Source organism: Octopus bimaculoides, chromosome 2, assembly GCF_001194135.2.
Source record: "Octopus bimaculoides isolate UCB-OBI-ISO-001 chromosome 2, ASM119413v2, whole genome shotgun sequence".
NCBI classification, from domain to species: Eukaryota; Metazoa; Mollusca; class Cephalopoda; order Octopoda; family Octopodidae; genus Octopus; species Octopus bimaculoides.
In genome coordinates, this window is record NC_068982.1 from 188,856,825 (window position 1) to 188,865,727 (window position 8,903).

The 8,903-nt window shown below is 40.6% G+C and overlaps 1 protein-coding gene across 1 annotated transcript in view; it reads right to left on the reverse strand.

Moving 5' to 3' along the window:
* The window catches only part of LOC106880410 (regulator of G-protein signaling egl-10), a 147,022-nt gene that overhangs the window by 13,153 nt on the left and 124,966 nt on the right, over positions 1-8,903 (reverse strand). The window lies entirely within an intron of this gene.

An 8,903-nucleotide genomic window follows, 5' to 3' on the forward strand; every position in this document is an offset into this window, starting at 1 on the left:
CCCCCCCCGACTATACCAGTGCCAGCTGACTGGGTCCTGTGCCGGTGGCACGTAAAAAGCACCCACTACACTCTTGGAGTGACTGGCATTAGGAAGGGCATCCAGCTGTAGAAACCTTGCCAAATCAGATTGGAACCTGGTGCAGTCTCCTGGCTTGCCAGTCCTCAGTCAAACTGTCCAACCCATGCCAGCATGGAAAGTGAACGTTAAACAATGATGATGATGATGATGATGATGGTATAAAGAGCCAGAACAAATGCTGTTTAGTATTTCATCTGATGAGCTAAAAATTCTGCCAGCCCACATCATCATCATCATCATTTAACGTCCATTTTCCATGCTGGCATGGGTTGGACAGTTCAATGGAAGCTGACAAGCCAGAGAGCTGCACCAGGCTCCAGTCGTTTGTTTGAGTATGGGGTTCTACAGCTGGATGCTCTTCCTAATGCCAACCACTTTACAGAACGTACTAGGTAATTTTCTTTTTATGTGGCACTGGCACAGGTGTTTTCAGGTGAGAGTTAGTGACAGGAAGGGCATACACCTAGACAAATTCTGTTTGACTCATGCATGAGTGGATGTTAAATGATGATTGATGATGTGGATGCTACAGAGCATGACAAGTCAGTTGCCTTCTTCATCCCATCACCATGTCTTGAAATCTTCACAAAGAAAAACTCCATGGAAAACCTGTCTCTGCAAACTTCCAGTGAAAATAAATAATGCATATTTCTCAGAAAGTTATCTGCCACCAGGCACACCTTGCAGGATGATTGCAAATAAACATCCTTGTCATACAAGTGATGCTGTTTGTTTCCATTCTTGGACGAAAAACATGTCTGGCTGTGAGGAAAGATTACCTTACCCGGAAAAAGGTGAAGTTTGGCAACAACAAGAGTATCTGACTCATGCAACTACATAACAATGTACATTAAATACTCTTTACTCTCTTTTACTTGTTTCAGTCATTTGACTGCGGCCATGCTGGAGCACCACCTTTAGTCGAGCAAATCGACCCCAGAACTTATTCTTTGTAAGCCTAGTACTTATTCTATCGGTCTCTTTTTGCCGAACTGCTAAGTTACGGGGGACGTAAACACACCAGCATTAGTTGTCAAGCGATAGAGGTCGGGGACAAACACAGACACACATATATATATATATGCAGATATATATATATATATATATATATAATGGGCTTCTTTCAGTTTCCGTCTTCTAAATCCACTTACAAGGCTTTGCCCAAGGTGTCACGCAGTGGGACTGAACCCAGAACCATGTGGTTGGTAAGCAAGCTTCTTACCACACAGCCACTCCTGCACCTGTTGATGATGATGATGATGATTATAAGAGAATATGAGACAATGATTCCTTGCATCAGCACAAGACATTGCAGAAGAGAGAAACGGTCGATTGGTTGATGGAATCAGACTCTTGCTAATGTCTGCTAGCTATTTTAATAGACTCCAGGGGGACGACAGACATAAAACTGACTCTTCCCTTTCCATGATTGCTATCATCGCATTTCAAGATAACCGTGTATTTGTGCAGAACAAAGCTGTAAATAAATAATTCTTGTATATTTGGAGTTATTCTGTGATACCAAAAGATAAGCAGGTCTGTGAGAGAGAGAATCACGGTTCTGTGAAATCATATCTTTTTTTTCTTCTTTGATTTTTATTCTGTTTTATTGTAATTCTTTTTTTTTCTTTTACTATGCAGTTGTCTTCAGTGAGAATTTCCATATATTTCTTTATTTATTTATTTATTTATATCCTGTTTAATTCAGTCTCTGGCAACTTTCTCCAGTTTCTCAAAGCAAAGATATAGAAGCAATCAACAGCACTGCTCCCCCCACCCCACCTCGTCCTCTTCTTCCCCTGCCCTGCTAATGTCTTCTGCTGCAGTAGGAGACAGTCTCACAAGCAATAAACTTAATCAATGATAACCTAACTGAGAGAATCTCAATGCAGATAAATTGCCGTTTCTTATTAAAAACTGTGCTACTCCAAGACCTGCCCCACCCGACCCAACCAAACACTTCTCATTCTTGTTATTATGTTTTACGTTTGTATTTTTCAGAAGGCATGTGGCTCAGTGGTTAGGTTATTCAGCTCACGATCATACAATTGTGAGTTCAATTCCTGACAGTGCGTTGTGTCCTTGAGCAGGACACTTTACATCACGTTGCTCCAGTCTACACAGATGGAAAATATGAGTAGTACCTGTAATTCAAAGGGGGCCAGCCTTATCACATTCTGTGTCATGCTGATTAAGTGTGGGGGTGTAATATTAAGGGTGGTGTTGAGACACAGAAAGAACAGGTGAATGGTTGAAGGGGAGACATATAGTAACCCTTATTTGAAAGGAAAGCTGATCATGGGGAAGATGTATCAGAACAAACCCTCAAAAGTGGTATGGATGGCTGTGTTATTAATATCCTGTAAGCATAGGAGTGGCTAGGGCAAGAAGCTTGTTTCCCAACCACATGGTTCTGGGTTCAGTTCCACAGTGTGGCACCTTGGGTAAGTGTCTTTTACTATAGCCTCAGGCCGACCAAAGCCTTGTGAGTGGATTTGGTAGACGGAAACTGAAAAGAAGTCCATCGTATATATATATATATATACATATATATTTGTGTGTCTGTGTTTGTCCCCTACCACTATCGCTTGACAACTGATGTTGGTGTGTTTACGCACCCGTATCCAAGCAGTTCAGCAAAAGATACGGATGGAATAAGTACTAGGCTTACAAAGAAGAAGTCCCGGGGTCGATTTGTTCGACTAAAAGCAGTGCTCCACTATGGCCACAATCAAATGACCAAAACAAGTTAAAGAACACAAGAACCTCTGACATAAATATGAACTTGTCACAATCTCAGTTCCAAATCTTGTAGAAATATCTCGAGAGCAACAACAGGCTGTATTGATAAGACACCGAAAGGCTAACAGAAGGAAATATGGGTTGTCTCTTGTATCCATGACCAACACATTGAACTCACAAGTGGTTCAGTTTAGCTCACTTGCTGTCAGTGATCTTCATTCATGATCATTGAATAGTTAGAGTTATCTAGGAGTACATTAGCTAATGTGTCAAGACAGGAAGGTGTGATGATCTGCGAGAAATTTGACTGATACAGTAATCCACTGATACAGTAATTGTGGTTCACCTATCGCAGTTTATTATCTAAGCTTATGTTGATCCCTCCGTGGTGTTGTTTTGCATTTATAATAAAATAAATATATACAAATTATAAAAGTAATTAAAAAATATACAGTACAGTACTGTTTCTACTTTGCAGATTTTCACCTATTGCTGGGGGGGGGGGGTTGGAAAGTAACACCCATGATAGTTGAGGGATTAGTATATTTCTTGCAAGTTGAGAGATTATAGAGAGAAGTACTGGTAATGTGGTGGGGTCCATTTTTCTGTTTTGTTCTTTTGTCTTGCAAGGTACTTGGTGACCCTGTCAGAGATGATGCCATATAGAAAACACTGGTGCTAATGCTATGTAAAAAGCACCAGTGCCAATGCCACATAGAAAGCACTGGTAATGGTGCCACTTAAAAAAAGCACCCAGTGGACTCTGTAAAGTGGTTGGCATTAGGCAGGGCATCGAGTCTGCAAGAAACCATGCCAAAACAGACCATGGGCTCTCGACCACGCCAGCTGCTATCAAACTCATGCCAGAATAGAAAACGGATGTTTGATGATGATGATGATGATGATGATGATGGTGATGATGATGATGATGATGGTGATGATGATGATATCCTCCTGTACCAACTTACAACTGATATTGAGTCCGGTCAAAAGAAATCGATATTTTACAATTATATTACAAATAAGCATGGATTTGTTCTTGCGACATAGACACAAATATATGCATGTGAGTGTGTGTGTATATGTGCATAGATGTATATATTCACAAGCGCAGATACATGTATCCACACATGTAGATGTTCATGTATATATATATGTGTGTGTGTGTGTGTGTGTGTGTGTACCAGCACACGTCCCCATACATACATTCATATATTCAAGTATATCATATTATACACATATATTTAAACCTATGAATATACACACTTCCATACAGAGGCATGCGTATGCACATAATTACACTACTACCTTCCCCCCATGCTCCCCTCTCCCCAACAATCTTGTCTGCTGTTCTTTTCTTTGTTTCTCTCTCTCTCTCTCTCTCTCCCTCTGTTTCTCTCTCTCTCTCGCTTTTCTCTTCAACCTACCCAGAGTTGATATTCAAGTCGATGGAGCAGATAGCCATTACAAGGATCAATTTATAGTCTCCGGCTGGAAGGACTACCACTACCACTACTACTACTGCTACTATTGTTATTTCACATACACAATCACCCAACCACACACACACAGGCCAAACAACACTTTTCTTCCTTGCCAATAAACCACCTGACCATCACAACCACCACCATCATCATCACTACCACCACCACCACCACCACCACCATCCTTATTATTTCCACTACTGTCCCCATCACCACAACCAGCATTACCACTTTATATGTCCCTCATTAAAGCACTTTCTTCCCCCCCCCCCTATCGATGATGATGATGATGATGTGTTGTAGATTTTTATTGGTTTGTCTTTTTTTGTTTATTTTTCTCTATATTTCTATTGTCGTTGCTGTCTTAGTTTATTTGCTGTCTTTGTCCTTGGCTCAATGCCCATCATCATGTGACAAGACATGTTCTGAATTCATTAAGGACCTAAGAGGCCCTCATTCATATTATTGAGTGTTCACCAAATGCCAAGAGAGAATTGGAAGAGATTTCAAAGAAATGGTAAAAACAAGGAAAAAAGAATTGATTGAAAAATGTCATTGAAGATAATTTCCTCCCCGTCCCTTCACCAGCCATAGCTCGTTTCCCCTGTGAATCCCTAAAAGCGATATCTTGAGGAATGGTAATGAATTCGATGGGAAGATTTATGGCCTGGCACAACACCAAATTTTATAAAGATAATATTCATCAATTAAAGTTCCCTGTGGCCTCAAGATATCAATGGTACTTTGAGTCAACCATTTTGTATTTCCTTATTAATCAACATGCTGCTGGAGGTCACACAAACCATGAGGTGTACAACATGTGGCAGCAAGATTTTGCTCCTTCAAATTCTCTTCCATGAAGCAATGTTAATAATGACAGGAAGAAATCTTGTCGTAGACATACCCTGCCGTTTAATTTTTATGGTTCTAGACCCAGTGGTCGTCAACCATTTTTTACCTGTGGCAACCATTTTTTACCTGTGGCAACCATTTTTTACATGATAGCAAAGGAGAATGGGCACCAGCCAACCCAAAGGTTGGGGTGGGCTGCACCTGCCTACTTTGGTTGCTATGGCATTGAGGTAGATCCAGTCACCCCCGTTAACAGGGACAAAACCTGGATTTAAAACACTTGATGACGATGATGATGATATATGATATTCACCACGTGAATTACGATGAAAAAATATGAGAAAGATATGGGATATGATTTTTTTTGTGCAGAGGTTCCTTGACACATGTAATTTATTTTAAGGATTACACAAGGGTAAAAAGGTTCAGAAACACTACTAGAAATCAAGCTTAAAGCAACAGCACTAGCACCACCACCACCACTGCCGCTGCTGCCACCAATATTGGTGGAGGGCAACACTGACAGTCTTAACAGTCTCTTAATTCAGTTTGCCACTCGTTTATCTAATACCCGGCTTAACGAGGTCTGGTTTAGTGAGAGTTCACTTTATGCATCTTCTCTTTTGAATAACAGCTGATATGAATCATGGTTGGTTGGGTTCTCTAGTCATGCTTTACATCACATAGATAGAGGGAGGGAGTGACAGAGAGAGAGAGAGAGAGAGAGAGAGAGAGTGTGTCAATACAAGCAGTGCAAGGTCATTGTCTGATAATTCTCTAAAAAATACACTTTTTTCTTTCATTCTTTTTTTTAAAGAAAGTTTGCAGAAATAAGTTTTCAATGAAGTGAACTCTGATTATCTAAATAAAATTTAGTGAAATAACAAATAGTTATTTTATTGTGTCTGGGGAGAGTCATTCGCTTTTAATGCCTTATTACTTTGACACACCCACCGGTCCGATTTCCACTCATTTACTTATTTATTTATACTAAAATTTTGTTGCGTTTTGCAACCTTTTCAATAGTTGTTGATTCTGTTCGTTATCCGAATTGTGTTCTTGAAAATTTTAGAAAAACAAATAAGTAAATGAGTGGAAATGGAACCGGTGAGTGTGTTAGATAATAAGGCATTAAAAGAGAATGACTCTCTCCAGACACAACAAAATATGCTTCAACACACAAACTCACATAAAGAATCTTGCAAACCAAATCCCAAAACGGATTAGTTATTGCAAATATACAAATGAGAAATTTGTTTTATTTAATTTTATTTTCAGGTAATATTTTCTTTTGAAAATTGGTATTCATTTCATGATTCTGTCTAAGCGTCAAGGGATTTGTGAGAAGTGAAATTCCAATCAGTTAAAATGGATTCTCTGCCCCCAGTTGGTTTGGTTTGGTTTAATAAGGGTTCAATGTAGATAGAGATCTCTTTTGATCTTTGGCTTGTTTCAGTAATTGGACTGTGGCTATGCTGGGGCACCAGCTTGAAGGGGTTCTTGTCAAACAAATCAATGCCAATACTTAGTTTAAAGTCTGCAAACTCATTTTCTTATGGTGAACCACTAAGTTACAGGGACATAAACAAACTAACACTGGTTGTTGAAGTGGTAGTGGCCCAGAGTTATAGTAGAAGACACTTGCCCAAGGTTCTACGCAATGGGACTGAACCTGAAACCATGGGGTTGCAAAGCAAGCTTTCTAACCACATGACCATGCCTGCAACTGTATCTATATGAAGGATAAAAATAGTTTAAAAAAAGGTATTCATGGAAGATGCAGGTGTTGAACCAGAATTTCTTGGAATGGTAATAATATTCTGCTGATACCTGTTTCATTATGTCTTTGAGAGCCAATGGACATGCTGGCTTCTTCATGCTCACTAACACAAAAAGGTATGAATTGTTTGCATATACGCAACATCGAATGAGAATTGAATCTATGGAAGAGGGAGACCAAGAAAGATTTCTATACATAAACCCAGGAAGACATGGGATGAGGTGGTGAAGCATGATCTTTGAATGTTGAGCGTCACAGAGGCAATGACTGGTGACCGAGACCTTTGGCAATATGCTTTGCTTGAGAGGACCCATAAAACCAAATGCACCCATGCTGGTGGCACATAAAGAACATCTCTTGAACGTTGAGCTTCATGAAGGCAAAGTGGCTGAGTTCCTTTCGAGTGTTGGGCCTCACGGAGGCAATGACTAAGACATTTGGCATTATGTCATGCTTGAGAAGAAGAAGACCCATCAAGCTGAGCAAAATTGCAGTCGTGGCAGGTACTGGTGTCACAAAAATTGGTACCCATACCAGTGGAACATAAACACATCTTGGCGTCATGCCGGTGGCATGTAAAAGCACCCATTACACACTCAGAGTGGTTGGTGTTAGGAAGGACATCCAGCCATAGAAAGCCATGCTGAATCTAACTGGAGTCCAATGCAGCCTTCCAGCCCTGGTCAAACTGTTCAACCCATGCCAGCATGGACAACAGATGCTAAATGACGATGATGATATATATATATATACATATATGCGATGGATTTCTTTCAGTTTCCATCTACCAAATCCACTCACAAGGCTTTGGTCAGCCCGAGGCTAATAGTAGAAGACACTTGCTCAAAGTGCCATGCAGTGAGACTGAACCCAGAAGCATGTGGTTGGGAAGCAAGCTTCTTACCACACGCCTGTTATACATATATATGTGTGTGTGTATATGTATGTATAAGACATGCAGCCACACACATTTACAAACAGGAAATGAGAGAATAAAAAGTTAATATCTGCTAACAACAACAACAGAAATAAAATGGGTTTCTGCCAATTCCGTTCCTCAGTTCTCAACCTATTCTCTCCAAGCACATTCTCGCTTGACTAACTGTTGTTAGCTGTCATATCCACTCCACCACCATCATCATCATCATCATTGCCTACGGCAACCACACAAGCACTGTTACTATCACCAGTGGCACCGTCCAACACTCAACTCCGGCGCCATTTTTCTACCCCCTCAACCCCTTTGCTCCCTCGTAAACCACCACTGGCACCGCAACGGTTATTATCACCTCCATTACTATCCTTCTGCTCCCACCACCGCACACCCAACCCACACCTCATATATTCACTGAGAATGAAAGCATAATGCCAGGAGGCATGCATGCAAAGGTGCAGCTGCATTGCACTGAACATGTGCATGCAAACATGCATTTTAGAAAGGTCATCCTCAATGAAGATAATTGGATGGAAAGCTTAAAAAATAATTGCGCACACCTTTCACACTCTCTCTCTCTCCCCCCTTTTCCTTCTCCTCTCTGTTGTTCTCACAACATGTGTGTGTGTGTGTGTATAAGGATATACAAGCAGATTTGTCTGTGTAGTTAAGAAGATTGTTTCCCACTCATACAGTTCCAGGTTCAGTTCCACTGTGTGGCAACTTGGGCAAATATTTTCCGTTATAGCCCTGGGCCAACCAAAACATTTATGACTAGATCTGGTAGCTGGCAACTGAAAGAAGCCTATCACATGTGTGTGTGTGTGTGTGTGTGTGTGTGTTTCTTTGTGTCTGTGTTTGTCTCCCACCACTACTTGATAACTGGTTTTGATGTGTTTACATCTCTATAACTTAGTGGTTCAGCAAAATAGACTGACCGAATACGTACCAGACTTTAACAAACATAAGTACTGCGGTCAATTCATTCGATAAAAATTCTTCAAGGTGGTGCCCCAGCATGGCCACAGTC